The 19,716-nt window shown below is 39.6% G+C and overlaps 1 protein-coding gene and 1 pseudogene across 2 annotated transcripts in view; both read right to left on the bottom strand.

The window, feature by feature from the left end:
- KCTD16 (potassium channel tetramerization domain containing 16) overlaps positions 1–19,716 on the bottom strand; it is a gene marked incomplete at both ends in the record, with an annotated part of 257,953 nt that overhangs the window by 163,654 nt on the left and 74,583 nt on the right. The window lies entirely within an intron of this gene.
- Positions 12,494–13,715, bottom strand: LOC308423280 (SWI/SNF-related matrix-associated actin-dependent regulator of chromatin subfamily E member 1-like; annotated as a pseudogene). Its single transcript has one exon. The product of its transcript is annotated as an SWI/SNF-related matrix-associated actin-dependent regulator of chromatin subfamily E member 1-like (transcript).

The raw sequence follows: 19,716 nt of genomic DNA, 5'->3' as shown, positions 1-19,716 counted from the left end.
TTCCCTAAGTAGAGAGCACTGACTGACTTGTTTCTGCAATTAAATATTTGAGTACTTTTCTTCAGACGATACACAAAGACCTGAAGTGATAAAAATTAATGGTGGATAGAGCTAGTTATCCTTTCAAAGCTGGAGGACATCTTTCAATTAGGAATCTGTAGAAAGAAAACTGGAATCCAAGTGGGGCAAGCACTCATATTCATAGCATTAACACAAAGTACAAATGGAGATTTAGAGCCATGTGGTCATAATTTCCCATGGGCAGGGAGAAGTTAAACTTCTTTGGAAAAAAGGCAAAAAACAATGGAATGTGTTAAAAATTGGTGTGACCTTTTTTTTTCCTGAAAGTTTCACAAACATTTTTACCTAGATTGTTAGCTTAGGTGTTGTTCTGGTGAACAATGCTGTTCGAAAAGCAGACTAGGTCCTTATGAACAGAAAATTAGCCTTATTTCCCTTCTCAACATCACTGGGAAAGGGTCAGGGTCTCTGTTAGTACCCTCCTGTTTAAAATTCTACCCAAGCTTTCGTGCACTGTGCAAAGCACTTACTAACACTATCACATTGTACTGTCCTGACAGTGGGGAACTCTGTTTCTAGGGCTGTGTCTCATAGCGAATTTCTTGCTCATTGCAGGTAGAGGCCATCTCTCAACTTAAAGACAGGAAATGCCTTTTACAGTCACTCAGTCCCTGTCTGAGTGCCATCTGCATCTGTCTGCCTTCTGGACCTGCTGCATGACACCAGAGGAAGTAATCTATATACAAGCCTTTCATAGAGCTCTGTCCAAAGAAAAATGAATGTCACTGAGGAAAGCGTCTCCATTTTATGCTCTGTATGCCTGGATATAATGTCCAAACTTCTGCAGACAACTTTGAGCCAGGAATCTAAAAAGATAGAAAACATGGGTTGGGACTGTCTCTCAGCTTCGTAGAACTAACAAATACCTATTGTTTAAACATATTTGGATCAGGACTTCTCATCCTTGTGATGGAGACACTCTCACTGTTGTGATATTTAAATATAAAATATATGATGTTGTTCTTTGTGCAGCAATAGAATACTACCAACAGTTTTTATGGAAGAGAAATAAGTTAGTAAATGACAGAACAAGAGTCAGTAGGAATATTGAACTTGATGATAACATCACAGCCCAGGCTGCTGTCTATGAGCTTATTTCTATTTTAATGGATTTAAAGCATCTTCTGTGGATGGGCAACACGAAACCACTTAAGTTACAGAAATTATATGTCAATAAGCATGCACCAATTCATGTCAGTTATATTGCTGTCCAGTTTGTCTGTCTTTCACTGACACTTGAATGAAAGAATGTGGAGAGCATCACACACACACACACACACACACACACACACACACACAAACACACATACACACACACATATACACACACATACATACACAAACACACACACATATACACACATACACACATACATATATATATATACACTCTCTCACACACATACACACACAAAGACACACACAAATAAACATACATATACACACATACACATACACTCACACAATATACACACACTTTATTCTACATTATTCAGAAGAAAGAAACTCACTGGGATTCTTGTACAGAAACAAATGGTGAGAGATGAGAAAGTCTGGAGAAAAGTAAATATCAAAAGGTGAGAAGCATTCCTTTAGCTTATTCTGTCTCAACCTTAAGTTACTTCTCAAAACATTCTAAAGAATGCTCCTTTTCCATTCCCGAGTACTTGTGTTTTGTTTTGCTTCCAAGCAAGCCAAATGCTCCAGAGGACAAAGAATTCTCCAGCTGGTTAGTTTCAGCAGTTTACAAGTCAGGTACATAGAGCAGAATGAAATTCTCCAAAGAATCATTGCCTTTCTGAAAGACTTCTACAGTGCAGGCAGATTTTTAAAGTTGGCTTTTTTTTTTTTTATTAGTTCTAAAGAACATCCCTATGTTTTTAATCCATTGACCTTTCAAGAACCTTAAGATAAGCAGTGAACAACTGAATATGAAGAAGAAAATGTTGTTAAACAGTGGGGGGAAATGCCATAATGCTGGATGGATTCTGACACAGCCTCTCTACACTCACAGATCCCAAGTTCATTTGCTCATTTGCTCAGCTGAACAACTCTGCCCTCTGTGATGGATGCCACTGATGGATCCTTGACCTCTTCTGAAGTTTTCTGAAAACAATTTCTTTTTTACTTTGGTGTATTTTCCCTCCAGCTCTGAAATCCACCCCACCACTACTCCTTGGAGACATGTCTAAGAGCTGTAAAAATGAAGGGGCAGAGTCTGGAAGACTATGAATTTCTAGAAGTTTATGAGTTATGTGTTTGTTTTCAGCTGTTAACATAACATTATCACAATGGCTTGAGTTAATAGCTGGAAATAATGAAAATGTTTTAATTAAACATTGTTTAGATCAGAAACTTGGCACAAATCTCACGAGTTGTTTCTAGACAATTTTCACTTTTGGAAGTGATAAGAAATGTGCCACTCCCTTGCCTTTTCTCAGATTCTCCATGGCCTTTTGGTCTCTTCTTGCCTATTGGAGCCATTGGAAATAGTTCTCCCTCCCCTTTAAGGAATAGCATCCTTCTGAGCTCAGGAAAAATTCTTCCACCTCCAATTACTTCTATGGCTGTTAGACAATCTAGATCAGCCAAGGTATTTCCTGGCCTAATGATCCATACTCCTAGCAACATCTGCACAGTTTCCGTTGCCATGTAAGATATACACAGGTTTTAAGACTAAGGCATGAATATCTGGGAGAGCACTACTCTGCCTACCGTAGTCACCCATAGTAGCCTTAGTCCCTGGCTGACACGGACCAAGGTATGAACAAATGTCTTTGTATCCTCAAGACTGCTCTGAGGGGCATTTTGCCATCCAGGGTGTCCTGAAGAATCAGGTTGCCCCCACTGGCATGTATCAGTCCCTCCATCACCTGGTGTCTGGTACTGCTCTCTCTCTGTGCTCCTTACTAGTCTCTACTGGGAGAACTTCTGAAATGATTAATGAAAGTCTTTGCTACCCAAGATTACCCAAGAGTCTGATGAGTATGAGACAGTATTGAGGTATTGGAGCTAACCAAGAATAGCCAACTATAGATATAGATAATAATAACAATAGCAATAATAATAATAATAATAATGTATGTTCTACTGGGCCCTTTGTAAAGATCTAGCAATTTGCTAATTTACTATGCTTAACTAACAGTGGTTAATTTACATGAATTTACAGTTATTATCTTCCATCAATGAGGGAGTTATTCCTGTACATGATATGTGGTTTAGTGGGTAAAGTGGCATAAGAGCAAGGGGAAATGGGTTCCATCCTAAGCATCCAAATAGTTTGGACATAATGAGACATGCTTAAGTGCCCAGCAATAAAGAGGCCAGAGACAGGTGGACCCTGAGGGCTTGCTGGCCAAGCAGTCCATCAGAAATGAAGAGTGAGAGACTCTGACTCAAAAAATAAGTAGAGACTATAATGTAATAAATCTGAATTCAACTTCTGACCTCAACATATGTATATGCAAATGGACACACCCCCATGCAATCACACAGACAAATAAATATAGACACATGCACACAAGCACACACACACACACACACACACACACACACACAGAGAGAGAGAGAGAGAGAGAGAGAGAGAGAGAGAGAGAGAGAGAGAGAGAAATGGGTAAGTTTTGTGAGTTAATTTTGATCTTTAACATATTGCCTTTCAACTAGTAAACTTTTAGTACATGGTAGGGGAATGAAGAAATGACTAACAGATAGAACTACTGGTGTTTGGAAAAGGGTAAGTTGCTATATGCATGCTTTCAATATTGAAACAGTACCGTCAATTCCAAATACACAATTTGTGTCATTTCACAGTCAAAATGTGGTTGGTCAATTCAGATAGGACATTGCAATAAAGATTCTGGCTTGAAAGAAGGAAGCTTCATCCTCGCCTCCCAAATCCCTTCTATGAAATGAAAGTGCTCAGAAAAGCATCCCCCCATAGGTCCTATAACTCACTGTCCCTAAGACTCAGACAGAAAAATCACAGCCATGTAAAAGTGAATTGCTATGTATACACAAAATATGAGTGAAATAGCAATGGGCTCATAAATCAAAGAAATAACTCTTACAAAATAAAGTCTATATGTAAACATGTCCACAAGTACCCAGAGAGTTTGGTATCAAGGACACGATGAAACATCTCCTGCATCTTAGAAAACACACATCATAGACATCTAGTTACAAAGTAAGCTGCACTGAATATGGTTATCAGCATATTTTTTATGAGAACCAAGTGAAAGTAAGTCAATAGCTGTTTAAAAATTCATTACATTCCATTTTGATTATTCTGTCATTATTTTCATTTAGAGTCAGCAAAAGCAAAATAAGATATGACTCATCGGCATTCATTCAAAAATAAACTGCAGTTTTCATTTAGCAAGATGCGGGGTTTATAATCTAGTTAAAGCACTTGATAATCTCCTAAAACATCCAACATTATATGTAAAATGAAATTGGCTGCTTGTTTAATTACATAAAAAGACTAACTAATGAAGTGAAATGGATACTGTGTTTTATTAAGCTATGCTTTTATGGTTAATTCATTGCTGTAATTGGCATGGACCTACAGGGTTTTGGAATTCCAGATGCAAGCTTCTAAATGGGTTACCATCCTTCCTGCTTAATATGAGTATTCTGAGATGTCTCTGTAGATGGATAAAGGTTCAGTTAAAATTAAAAGATACTTCTAAATAAAAGCTCAGCAGTGAATAGGGTCATAGACAGTGGTAGTGGATAAAAATAAAATTCCAGAGCCACCGAAAGGCTTATCACCAAGCCTGAATCTCACATATGGTCCCTAGAACACATAACACAAAATTATCCTATGACTTCCCAATCCATTACACAACATACAGCTTGGACCCACCCGCTAACTAAATGAAGGAATATAATTAAAATATACTCAGTTCATCACTGTTCTTTTTCATATAGAACCTTGCCATGCTGACTTCAAACTCCATTGCTCAAGCAACCTTTCTAGCTCATCCTCTCTCTCTCAGTGAGGACCATAGGCAAACACCAGTACCATTGTGTGTACACACCAGTACCTGACTTGCAGAACATCTTTGTAAACAAAACCCTTTGTAAATAAGCATTAATGTTTCTGAAACAGGCACACATGTTTTAAATATCATATTAACAAAGAACATTGCTTTGTAAATAGTATATGCTAAATGGTACACGTCTCTAGGGTTTCCTAGGGTTCACCTAGGTTTGGTAGGTTTGCAGCAGTCTCATTATTTCAGATGACAGCGTTGTAAAGTTTGACACATTTAGGTCCGTAGTATAAAAGTGGAAAGGACCCTTCATTCATGGAAGAGAGAACACAGGAGAGGGAGGGAAGAACAGTGAAGGAGGTAGTGACAAGAATGACAGGCCAAAGTAGCTTTCCTGGAATGGGGAGTGGAGTAACGGTGCTTACAGACACAGGGCATGTGCCACACATCTAAAGCTTGCAGAAATCTCAAAAAGGGCCTCTGACCCTTCCCCATAAAAATGGTTTTAAGTGCAAACAGTTTGTTGAAACATCGTTAAAATACTATAAAATCCACATAGAATTATGAGTTACTTCATTAATTAGCCAAAGGCAAGATCTATCCAAAGTATAACAATTATTTTGACTTTGGAAACATTTTCTTAAACAATTTTCTTTGAATCTAAAATAAATGTGTGAAGGTGTGATACTCAGTATAAATTACAACTCAGCAAATTCCGGCATCGCCCAGGAGACAAGACTCCAGAAATACTGTGAGAGATTATTTAGCCTCTGGGCACACCTGGGTGGGATTATGCTTACTACTTTCATTTAGGTGGGAAGAACCTCCCTCCAGAAAAGGAAGTGGCATGATTTCAGGGAAGAGTCCTGTAGAAAGGATAGAGCTGGCTGAGCACAAGTATCCCTCACCCTTTGCTTCCTGACTGTGACTTACATGACCAGCCCTGAGTCCTCATCGCCTGACTTGATTGTGCCCTGAACTCCTCCCCTCAGTTGCTTTTTTCTGGTTATTTTTTTTTTTTTTATCCAGGTGAGGCAATACGTTTTCATTTTATTTTTAGGATATGGGGCTGCTTCAGAATATCCACAGCAACTGACTAACTATGATTGACCTCACGTTCTAGCAGGAGTGTGATTTTTCCAGCTGCAGATAGTTTCTGGGAGTGTGTGAGGTTTGGTAATTGTGGTAACACATCAGGAGGTATGTAAATGCTATGGCCTTACAGAGAGTTGGGATTGTTGGTTGCTGTTGATTGTGGTTTGTTAAATAGTTTTGCACAAAGAAGAATCAAGTAGAAATTAAATACCCTGCCTAATGGCAAAAATCAAACTTGCCCCAAGGAACTTAATGCCTCTTATCAGCAGGAGGTTAGCTAAACATAATGTCACAGCACCAGACAGAGGAACTAACACAAACTGATGGGGGAAAAGAAGAAGGAGGAAGAGGAGGAAGAAGACAAGGAAGGAAGGAAGGAAGGAAGGAAGGCAGGAAGGAAGGAAGGAAGGCAGGAAGGAAGAAAAGGTCTCATGTCTATTGATGAAAAAGTCAGAGACACAAATACTGAACTGGTAGTTACTCTGTGTAGCTAAAACGATGTGAAATTCAAGATGCTGGTGAACATAAATGAAGATAAATCTTTTTCTTACCTTGTATTCAGGTTTGCTATAATCTCAGATTAATAATTCTTGGTTTTATGATTTGGGGATTATGCCTCACTAAAGTTTTCGACAGAACATTTCTTTCTAAAATTTCAAGCAGGATGTACCCAGCACAAATCAAATGAAAAAAAATAAATAAATAAACAACTACTTCTCAATGTCAGTCTTTAAAGTACACAGTTTAACTGAGGGTAACAGATGACTAAGTCAGCCAATATGCTACATCAAGTTAATAGTATATGCTGTGTTCTAACACAGAGAAATTAATTATAAAATTTGCCTGAAAGGAGCAAAGCAAATATGACAAGAAACATATGATCAGATCAAAATGAAAGATCAGGATGTGTAGGAGAGTGGAATGCTGGAAGTTACTGCTCTAGGCAGGCAGAGGTTTAACACCAAAAGGAATGACAGGGGAGGAGAGGGGATCTGGGCTTCCTTGGGTAAATAAGACTTTAGCCCAGAATTTATAACACAAAGGCACACTATGGCAAATTCCATGTCTTTGTTTTTGTTCCATCAGCTTAGACCCCCAATCTCTGTCGCTTAAACACAGATGAGTTCTTTCTTCATTTAGACCCAATATCTCTCTGGTCTGGAACTCTTCACTGGCTACCTTTGTAGGCTCTCTCTCTCTCTCTCTCTCTCTCTCTCTCTCTCTCTCTCTCTCTCTCTCTCTCTCTCTCTCTCTCTCTCTCCCTCTCCCTCTCTTCCTCTCCTCCTTCTTTGTAGCACACAATTCCTTTGAAAACCCATGTGGCTTTCTGAATAGTAAGGTAATTGCCTACCAGGAGGATAGAGTTCATAGAAAACTGAAAGAATGGTTCAAACATTCAAAGATAACTTCCAAAGATATTACCTGAGCTTTCTAAACACAAAAAGTATATTTCTTGACAAGCATTCAAGAAAAATAAAACAGTGCTTTTTTTGGAAATAAATGCCTTGGGAATGCCATATTGCCAAATGAGAAATGATGACATCTGTCTATATGGCATGTGGATGACAGATACTCAGTATGAACAAGTTTAAGTGCATTGACAGATGACACAGAATCATTAAAAAGGAAGTCATAATGAAAACTTCCTCTTCCTGCACATTCACTATTTCAATAACCGGGAAGTGCAGGGACTCAGTCATTAGCATCTTTAAAATGAATAAACCACAGGAAAGGAAGATCTCTGTCACAAAATACTTTTATTTATTACAATCTAGTCCATTCATAATTATGCTTTTGAAAATTACCTAAGATATAGACCATTGTTTTATGTTTTATACATTTAATAAATATTTATTAAAAGCTTCCCCTTGGGACCAGGTGTGTGATTAACATACCACTGGGAGGCTGAGGTGGCAGATTACAAGCTGAAGGATCATCTGGACTATAGAAGTATAACCTAAGTTCTAGGAAAGACTGGGTGCCTCAGTTTTCTATTGCAGCTTATAAGAGAATGAGATTATCTGGGCCTTACAACTTCAGTGGGTAAAGGTAGTGAGTATATTGTCTTCTTTAAAAACACAGAAAAATTATAGAAATGGATTTTAATTTTATTTCCAGGATATGGCGCTGCTTCAGAATGTCTACAGTGGCTGATTTGCCTCATGCCCTAGCAGAGGTGAGATTTTCCAGCTGCAGATAGTTTTCCTGAGTGTGTGATGTTTGGAATTCTAAAAACTCTTCAGAAGGTATATTACTGCTAGCACCTTAGATGTGGGGTTGCTCGTTGCTGTTGATTGTGTTTTGTTGAGTAGTCATGCACAATAAAGAAACAAGAAGTTAGATGTCCTGCCTGATGGCAAAGCTCAAACTTGCCTTCAAAGAACTTGTCCCTAATCAACAGAAGTAGGCTAACCATATTGTCACCCTTTTTCTCCTCTATCCTTCTTTTTTCTCTCCTATCTAATGATGGGAGTTAAAACAGTAGAAGAAGAGAGTTTGGAAAGAATGAACAACCAACAAAATAGACAAAAGTCCAGCTACAGGTAAGCTCATGACCACCATGGCAGGGAGCTTGGTAACAGGGAGGCGACCATAGCACCGGAGCAGTAGTTGAGCTTTAATCTTGATCCACATGTAAGGCAGAGAGAGCTGACTAGGGATGATGGCATAAATTTTTCGAAAGCTCAAAGCCTAGCCCTAGTATTATACCTCCTCCAACAAGGCCTCTCCTCCTAATACTTTCCTTATAGTTCCACAAATTGTGACCCAAGTATCTAAACATATGTGCTTATGATAGCCATTCACATTCAAACCATTACACTAGACTACAGAATGAGACTGTTTTTAAGAAGGTACCAGTTAGCACCAGGGCCATCCCACTGCCAGGGGGACACAAAACCTGCCCACAGAGAACTGATCTCCCAGGAGTGCTCTCATTCCTAAGCCCACAGCTGAGACCCCACTTTCTCTCCACTGACTGTCCAATGGTGAAACCGCCAGGAGCTCACAGCACACAGATATTGGAGTTGGGGGACAGGTGTGCCTGAGACTAGACACTTCCAGTCTCCATCTGAACATGGAGCTAGGACTGTCCCACTGCCATCAGGACCTAAAACCTGCCTGCAGAGAGCTGATCATCCAGAAGCACTCTTACCCCCTAAGCCCACAGGCTCACAGGCTCACAGGAGGGACAAGCTCCAGTCAGAGACATCAAGATCAACTAGCATCACAGATAACAAGACGGCAAGAGGCAAGTGCAAAAACCTAAGTCAAAGAAATCAAGAAAACCTGTAAACATCAAAACCTAGTTCTACTAGTACAGCAAATAGTGGATGTCCCAACATACCGGAAAAGAAATATTTGGATTTAAAATCAAACATCATGATTATAATAGAGGACGTTCAGAAGGACATAAATAATGCCGTTAAAGAAATACAGGAGAACACAGGTAAACAAGTAGAAGTGCTTAAAGAGGAAGCACAAAAAAAAAAAAAAATCCCTTAAAGAACTACAGGAAAACACAACCAAACAGGTAAAGGAATTGAACAAAACCATCCATGATCTAAAAATAGAAACAATAAAGACATCACAAAAAGACAAACCTGGAGGTAGAAAACCTAGGAAAAAAATCAGGAGTCATAGATGCAAGCATCACCAACAGGACACAAGATAAAAGAAAGAATCTTAGGTGCAGAAGATACCATAGTCAAAGAAAATGCAAAATAGAAAAAGATGTTAACCCAAAACATCCAGGAAATACAGGACAAAATGAGAAGACCAAACCTAAGGATCATAGGAGTAGAAAAGAGCACAGATTTCCAAGTTAAAGGACCAGTAAGTATCTTCAACAAAATTATTTTAAAAATCCCTAACCTAAAGAAAGAGATGTTCAATAACATATAAGAAGCCCACAGTACTCTAAATAGATTGAACCAGAAAAGAAAATTTTCCCATCACATAGTATTCAAAACACCAAATACACAAAATAAAGAATGAATATTAAAAACAGTAAAGGAAAAAGGTCAAGTAACACTTAAAGGCAGACATATCAGAATCATACAAGACATCTAAACAAAGACTAGGAAAGCTAGAAGGTGTCTGACAGATGTCATATACAGACCCAAAGAGACACAAATGCCAGCAAATGTTACTATATCCAGCAAAACTCTCAATTACCATAGATGGAGAAACCAAGATATTTCATTACAAAAACAAATTTACACAATGCCTTCCCATAAATCCAAAGATAATATATGAAAAACTCCAATACAAGGAGAGAAACTAAGCCCTAGGAAAAGCAAGAAAATAATCTTGCAACAAACCCAAAAGAAGACAGCCACACAAACATAATTCTACCTATAAAAACAAAAATAACTGGGAAACAACAATTACTATTTCTTAATATTTTCTAACATCAGTGGATTCAATTACCTAATAAAAAGACATAAACTAACAGACTGATTACATAAAAAGTACCCAGAGTTTTGCTGCATACAGGAAACTCATCTCAGAGACAAAGACAGACACTACCTCAGAGTAAAAGGATGGGAAAATTTTTCCAAGCAAATAGTCCCAAGAAACAAAGTGAAGTAGCCATTCTAAAATCAAATAAAATTAAACTTCAACCAAAAGTTATCAAAAAAGATATGAAGACTCCTTCACCTGGGGATCTATCCCATATGCAGCCACAAAACTCAGTCACTATTACTGATGCCAAGAAGTGCTTACTGGCAAGAGCCTCCTCAGAGCCTCTGCCAGAGTTATATTGATACAGATGAGGATGCTTGCAGCTAACCTTGGGCCTGAGCATGGGGACCCCAGTGGAGGAGCTAGAGAAAGGAATGAAGGAACTCAAAGGGTTTGCAACCCCATGGGAAGAACTACAATATCAACCAACCAAATCCCCCAGAGCTCCCAGAGCCTAAAACACTAACCAGCGAGTTCAGATGAAGAAACTCATGGCTCCAGTTGCATCTGTAGCAGAGGATCTGGCATCAATAGAAAGAGAGGTCTTTGGTCCAGTGAAGGTTCGTTTTCCCAGTGTAGGGGAATGCCAAGGCAACAAGGTAGGAGTGGTTGGTTGGGAGTGGGAGCACTTTCATGGAAGCAGGGGGAGGGGAAAGGGAAGGGGTAAGGGATAACATTTGAAATGTAAAAACATAAAATATCCAGTAAAATTGATTTTCAAAAGTTACCAGTTGAATGGCCATTTTATTTATTTTGAAAGCTCTCAATTTCTTAATGACATTCTATCAAATGAATTTCCAGAAATGAAAGTTTAATTTGTACTATTTTATTCATTAGAAACATTATTTAATATAGAAGACAAGTTAATATATAACAACAGTCTAAAGGCCAGCTAGATCTTAGGGAAGAAATTTGCCAAGGAAAAGAATTTGTCTACCTATGGATCATTCTCGCTACAATGTAGATTGCCTCTCATGGTAGAAGTAAAACTAGGGAAGGTTAGGTAACTTCTGGTTTGCTCAAAATATTGGCTCTTCAACACAAAAGAGTCTGGCCAGGCAGCAAGTCCCCTCTCAATATCCCTCTACAACCATACGGTGTCCTAGGCAGACCAAAGAAGCAAAGTACTGCATGACCCATGCTAGGAGGCATATATCTATAGGTAGATACAGAATAAATGGCAGGTACATCACTATTTTAAACCTCTACTCTCTTAAGTCCTTGGAAGACAAGGCCATGGCTATTTCCCATGAGCATCTGGTACATTAGGCACCCAAGGGTAAAATGTATTAGGCTGCAGGCACTTGGTACATTCTGGTCCCTACAATAAGCTAGAGAAAAAGAACAACCAATACATGAAACCAATACATTTCCCATCATGCTGCAGCAACTTGACTTACTCTTATTGATGATTTGTTAAAGATATCAACAGCCTTGTGGAGAAGACAGAATCCAAGGGCGCCAGTAAAAAGCCACTGAAATGATTCCATCCCTCCCTCCAAGCCTATCACAAGACCAGGATGTGCCCTGAAGACCTAATGTGTCTTACCGCAGACATAGAGGTAAATTCCTTCTTTGATTTATTGTCTTAGAAAATGACAGCCCTCTTTGCCTCATAGAGATAGACAGACGAATTTGAAATACATGACACTTGACAAATAATCAGCTTCTACTAATTACTGGTGGCAGATATATTCAAAGAAGTATCTTTTGCTGTGGGGACTCACATCAACCCGATGTGAGTTCTTTGTAATTAACTGGCAATGTGATTTTTTTTCACCATTAAAACAAACAAAGAAGCACTTTTTTTTTTTTTCATTTAAAAAAGTTTTAGGTCGCATCAAACAAGGCAACGTTTACTCCTTCTTCTCATCCTCTGGCCGTGGGTCTGTGGGTGGCTCCTCCACTGAGGCGCTGTTGCTCTCTGACCCGATGTTACTGTCACTGGTCCCTTGCACCTCTGAGTTGTGAACCCCCTCCTGCCCACTCTCCTTGTCCTCAGGAGTAGATAGATGTGTCCCCTTCACCATCTGCTTGCTCTCTGCCGTGTTTTTAAGGTGTGTCTCCTCTGTCTCCTCATCCTTCTCCTCAGCTTTGTTCATGACTTGCTCTTCCTGGGTGGCAATGCTGCCTTGACTGCACTCAGCTTGCTCAGCTTCCTTCTTCTCCTCCTCCTCCTGCCTTTTGCGAGCCTGTTCCTCCGCCTTTGGGATCTCAGCTGCAATCTTCTCCGTGTCTATTTCCACCCTCAGACCACACAGCCTTTAAAGTTCATTGTTAAAGGAGTCTGTGCTTTCCAGAAATTTCTTCTTCTTTTTCCTGGTGCCATTCCTCTATATGAAAAAGCTTGGCTTCTAATTTCCACTGATGAACCATTAAAGACTGCACCTGTCACTGGAGGACCTGCATTCTAGCTGTTGTAACAACCGACCACACATCAGGTACCACACTCTCACTGAGGATCTCACTGATGAGGCGGTGGTTTCTCTGGAAACAGGCGGTGGCTATATGCTTCATTGAAAAGCTGTTATTATAATCATCTGGATTCTCAGCTGAATGTTTACGTAAGGTTCTCCTTTCTCCTTGCGAGACTGTCTCTGTCGACTTTCATCCTCTAATGCAGCTTCTGCACTTTGCATTAATGTATGCAAGGTAGGCAGGGGAATTGTGATAGGCCTTCATAGACTCACTTGTACTCAATCTTTTCTGCTTTGTGTTCATTTAAATGTTCTTGTTTCTCTTCATCAGTGAGATCTCACCACATGTCACCAATAATCTTGCCAGTCTCCAACAACTTTAGCTCAGGGTTGGAAGCCTTTACTTGGTCCCAGACCTTTCTGCTGTACCTCATGTAGGGCATCCACGGCTTATCTGGTGGCTTTGGAGGCTTTGAAAATGTAATACTAGAGAATGCTGTGACCCGGCTGTTGGTGCCCAGGTTCCCCCCACCACCACCAGACTGTAGTTGCTGTAGACAAGATGACTGTATGGATTGTATCCCACAAACCCTGGGGTGCTGGGCTTTTGTGTTGCAGGAGCTGAGGTGGGAGGTGGGGCATAAAATGGACTTTCTGACATTTTGGAAGATTAAGTTCTCAGTTCCTTAAGAATGAATCTGACACACCACGGGCCGAGAAGTCGCCCTTAGCTCCTGCTTCCTTTCCCTTTTCATTTGGCAATATTATTACCACCCCAGTTTACAAAGTTAAAAACTGGGTTAATTGAACTTAGGTAAATCATTCAAGACCTTAAAACTAAAAATTGGGACAATCAGAATATCGGCTACTATCTTTTCAACATCCAACTGAAGTTTTGTTTTTCATAGACACATATATAAAAGTCTGATTCAAAAGTAAAAACTCACCAAGTATGGCCTTTAACAAATAAATTTTGATGTTCTATCCCTGGCCAACTGAGCTGGAACCAATTGGGTGAGGAAATATTTAACTAACTCTTCAATAAGACCCATGGGGAACTGTAAGTGCTTATAAAAGTTTGTCTGGTATCAAAAACTCTAATCTTCCATAAAACTGTCCAAATATAACCTTGACAATTGATCATCTGGTCAAAAGCACTGAATGAGAAACAGACAGCTTTGACTAACACCCTGGCTGTCAGTTGCCTACTCTCTGTATAGCCTAAATTTTCTCACCTGCAAAGTGGAATAGTTTTGAATGCATCTATTGACTTTCAACTATGATCTATACCAATGATGAGTTTACTAAGACATTGGCTGCTCCAACATTCACACCGGTGCTGCAATCAACTCTGCACACACACACCCCTTACACAGAAGTCTTCTGTTTTTGATAGAATACAGGAAGAGTATTCAGATAGGCCTATTTCTGAGAGATCTGAAGCTGCTTTGACAACCAATTTCCATTAAAAGACTCCTTGGATAGTCTTAATCTTGTTTCCTGTTCTATTGTATAAAGAGATACCATGACCAAGGCAATGAATGGAAGGAAAACCATGAGTTGGGAACTTGATAACAGTTTCGTGATCATCATGGCAGGAAGTGTGGCAACATGCAGGCAGGCATGAGATGAAAAGTAGTAGAAAAACCTTAAATCCTGATTCAGAAGAAGGAAGGGGGTTAGAGAGTGAGACTAGACTTGGTATGGGGTTTGGAATGCTCAAAGCCTAATACCAGTGACACATCATCTCCAGCAAGGCTAATCCTTTCCAAACAGTTCCACCAACTGGGAACCAAGAACTGAAATATATAAGCTAATGGGAGCCTTTCTCATTCAAAACTCTGCAAACCCCTTACCAAATGTTCCACTGACTGATGACAGTCTAAAATGCTTCTGCCTAACCTCCCTTCCCACTCTCACTTCAGGAGAAACAGGGATCATAACTGTACTAATCAGGGTTCTCTATATACTTAAAGGAATTTATTAAAACTGGCTTATAGGCCATGATCCAAGTCCAACAACAGCTGTCTAACTAATGGGAGGCTCAAGAATCGAGTGCTTGTTAAGTGCAGGAGGCAGAATATCTCAGCAGGTCACCAATCTATACTAAAATCCCAAAATAGTAGCATTTAAGATCAGTGAAAGAATAGACTTGCCAGAGAGCTAGAGTAAGCAGGCAAAGACATCAATCTTCCTTCATCCATGACCTTTACAAAGGCTTCCAGTAGTAGGTGTACCCAGATTAAAGATGGGTCTTCCCAACTCAAAAGATCTGGATTGAATGTGTATCTTCTTATCTTATAAGCTCTGGAGTAAAAGTGAGTCTTCAACCTGCTCTTCTTTTAAGGAAAATAGAGGAGGAGTAGATATTGAGGAGAGGAAACATTGGGGTGGGGATGGGGGGGGGCTAGAAGGAGCGGAAGGAGAGAAACTGTGATCAGGATATAATGTATGAGAGAAGAACTTAAAAACAGCATCAGGTGGACCTTTCCACTTGCAAGTATTTATTTAAATAAAATAAATAATCCCTCACAGGTCCACCCAGCAACTTAGGTTTTAGTTTATTCCAGGTATAGGCAAGCTAACAACCAAGAATAGCCATCCCAATGACCTTAGGGACCTCCAGCCTCCTGAAGTTTCCCCTCATTTTGCCACTGAAGACATTTTCCTTAGCAAAATGCTTTCACATTCAATCCTGTCTTTGTACCTATTTCTGGAAACACATAAAGATGAGGAGAGATAAATCATAAAATACATTTATAGGCATACCCGGTACATAGTAAATGCTTAATTATTGTTTGACACAGTCTCATTGCTTTTGCTCCTGCTCTCACCACAATTATCATAGAAAATGGATGGTTTCTCCCCAGCCACACTAAGGAATTCACTATCACATCGTTAAAGCAGCTCAAGGTAGCAGGATATATAGAAAGGACATTTGCAAATAATCCTAAAATTAGCACTAAAGACGGAGATATAATTCTTCCTTATAAAGCTGTATCTGAGTGGAAAATTAAATGACAGCTCTGAAGCACAGAATGTCAATAAGCGAGGGCATCTGCTTCCTGCTTCCAACCCCCATGCAGGAAGACAAAGTCTTATTCATCAGCACAGAGCCCGCATCTTTGATGGTAGCTAATCATGCTGGGATTCATAACCACATTTTAAACGGAGTAAAATTATGAAGCTAGTCTAAAATGCACCATACAAGATGTAAAAGGTATATTCCTTATTAAAATGAGCTATTTTTCATGAATCTGAGAGCCCTTTGGAAATGTACAAATAATTATGAGTTTTTAGTTAAATAAACACAGTCAGGTATTTAATTAATTAATTAGTGCTAAAAGAACAGCAGATATATATATATATATATATATATATATATATATATATTACATACACACACACACACATATATGTAAGTCTATACTTCTAACTCGGGAATATAAGGAAAATGTAAAACAAAGGCAGTTTTAAAAAGGAAAAGATACATTCTCTTGTACTCTTGGGATATATCTATTCGAAATAAATTGTCTAGAAGCATGACACCTATGAAAAACATGAGACACGCAATGCAAAATGTATCAAGCCCAACTCTCGAGTCTTCATGACAAATGAACCCTCCCTGGCAGCTAGCCAGAATGATCTTTGTTTAAAAAGGAAACAACAGAATCAAACGAACAACCCCCTCCTCAACAGATCCTACATTACTGACGGCCCTTTCTTAACGACTCTCATAACTACCATCGTGTGTTCGCCAAAGGCTGGAACCTATGGCCGAAGCAAAGTTCTCCAATTTTGTTTTCTGTTTTAAAGAGGAACGTGAATACAAATGGTTTTCCTGCATCTGTGGTCTCGGGACAGCTCACCAGAATGTTCCATTGCCAACCACAACCACAAGTCATCACCATTCCAGACCGTGGCCCTAACAGTGCCAGCAGAAATGCAGAGTGCAGGCTTGGAATTAAAACACGAATGCTTCTGCCATTGCTTATCAATTTTATACTGGAGTGGCGAAGTGGTATGTGGACATCATTCAAGAGTTTACGAGAAAAAGCCAGGGGAAGGTCCACAGTGAGCTGGTTCTGCTTTGAGGGGAAAAGCAAAACAAAACAAAATGGCATCTCGGAGTTACTGGTTTCAAAATTGGAAGTCCATAGCCGACAAATAAAACAGAAGACACGGACTCCATGTATGGCGGAGATGGGCACAGGAGTGGAACAGGAGCCTGAGAGGGAGAACACATAAATTGCATCTTCTGAGTCACCTGCTCATGACCATGACAAAGTACCCGATAGAACTGATATACTAGAGAAGACAAAAGGCTCACCATTTCATTCTGAGAGGATACAGAGGCAAAGGAGTGATCTCCACTGTTGACAAGAAGGTACGTAGCAAGAGGAGTGCTCCAGAACAGAGACACAGAAGCTTGTTGAAGCTCAGGTTCACATCTCCATGGGGTCGTGTGAGAGGCTAGCAGAGCTACATGTGGGTTATAAAACCCATCACAGACCTGCACCCACTAGTTAAACCATGCTTTCTACAGGTTCTGCAGCCAGCAGCCAGTCAGACAGTGTTGAGTCACCTGAGGCTGGGGAGCATTTAACAGTAAAACTGTTTCCACATTCTTTGAAAAAAGAAGTTAAAGCACGTGCTTCTTTATTGTCTTCCTTTTTTGGTTTTGTTTTAAAGGTTCAGAGGATAAATTTTCTTTAAATTTTAAATGGTCACCTTGGCATTTAAACAGGAAATCCCCTTCAATCTCCTGCCTCTTTATTGGTTCCTAGGAAAGTCTTTGCAATGTAGCTGCCTCAACAGCAGCCACGGTATTCCTCACACCACAACTATACATACCTTTCTCTCAGAAACCTGCTTGGCATTTGGTGAAACTACTCTGTCTCCAGGTTTCTCCTTTCCACCGCTCTGCTGGCAGCTGACCAGTGGGGGCGGACCTATGGTGCTTTTGCCAAGGTGTATTTGTGATAACCAATTAAGGGATCTGGCTCGTAGCTCAGAGAACTGTGAATCCTGACCAAAGCTGTTCATGATGAGAGAGTCACACGTTTAGAAATGTCTTCTCCACCAATTCTGTTTGCATTCTTAGTGAGCTTTCCACAGCTCTGAACATTTTGACACAAAAAGCATATCTGACTTTTTAACTTGAAAGGCAATCTTTTTAAATTTGAAATCTGTTCCTTATAATTTTCTGTAAGTAACAAAATATAGCAGGTAGCAATTATTGCAAGAAAGGGCGTAGATTGTCTTCTGTGTGGGCCATTCACCATTACCTAAGAGTGGCATTTACTATACATGTCAACCCAAAAACCAGTGACTACAAAGCTCAGCATATTTACTTACTCCCTAGATGCAAGAGAATTGTTTCTGTTGGTTTTAGAAACTCAGCCTGCGAGCTTCTGTTCTCACAGAAAACTAGGTTCCTTTCTCACAGACTCTGCAGTAGAGAGAGCTCATTTTGCCTTTCACACTCTGCACCATCCTATGGATCCCAGAGCCTCATTTCAGTCAGAGAACTTGCTCTTTCCTCACAGGCATCTGAGCTGTTTGCAAAGACAACACACAGAGCACACCTCTGCTTTTGTCCCTGGGCCTGGACAAGGAGAACAACCTGACCCACGTGAGTCCATATGAGCCTCCTACTTTCAGTTACAAATTCAAGAAAGATATTTTATTTGCTGAAGGTGCTCTAAAAGGAAGATTATTATAATTTGACCATCCTGTGAAGGAAAATTTTTTTAAGTATTATGCCAACTACATGAAATATACAACAGAAGGCCGACTTCAGGTTCTTTCCTGTAACTGGATCCAACCACTTCAGAAGCAATATTTCCCCTCTAGTCCTAAATATTGTCTCCTTTTTATCTAAACCAAATGTAGATCACTGTTAACAAACACAAACTAAGGGGTCACTGATGTAAACTTGCCTAACCTTGGTAAGTCAAGCTCTTATTTGCCTACTTTTTTTTTTCATGATCTTTATGCCAACAATGTGGTCTTCAGAAACTAAGTTTCTAAGATTCAGTTCGCATTCATACCAAAAAAGATTTGGGTTTGTTTTGGGCCAGAATCTATGCAAGCAATACTGTCTTGGTCATAACTCTTTTGAAGTGAGAAGACACCATGACTGAGGCAACTGTTAAAAAGGAAAACATTTAATTGGCACTAGTTTACAGTTTCAGAGGTTTTCTCCATTACCATCCTGGCAGGGAGCATCACAGTTGCTCAACCATAATGTTGAAGGAGCTGAGAATTCTATGTTGGGATCCACAGGTAATAGGAAGAGAGAGTCTGGCTTGGGATTTTGATACCTGAAATCACACTCCCTGTGATACACTTCCTACAACAAGACCACACCCCATAATCCTTCTCAAATAGAGCTACTCCCTAATGACTAAGCATTCATTTAAAAAGAAATTTTCAACCAAAATGACAGACAATAAGGAAAAGTTGGTTGGTTGGTTGGTTGGTTGGTTGGTTGGTTGGTTGGTTGGGATTTGTTTGTTTGTTTGTTTTAGTTTTTTGTTTGGTTTTGCTTTTCTGTTTTTGTTTTTATTTTTGTTTATTTTTTTCCATTGTGTGGAATAAAGATAAAACCTGGCTTAATAGGTAATGTTACAAACTAATACAGAGTGGAATTAGTTCAT

The sequence above is a fragment of the Micromys minutus genome (assembly GCF_963924665.1).
Source record: "Micromys minutus genome assembly, chromosome: 8".
Classification (NCBI taxonomy): Eukaryota; Metazoa; Chordata; class Mammalia; order Rodentia; family Muridae; genus Micromys; species Micromys minutus.
The sequence above is the reverse complement of the archived record's forward strand: the minus strand, read 5'-3'. Positions and strand labels throughout refer to the sequence as shown.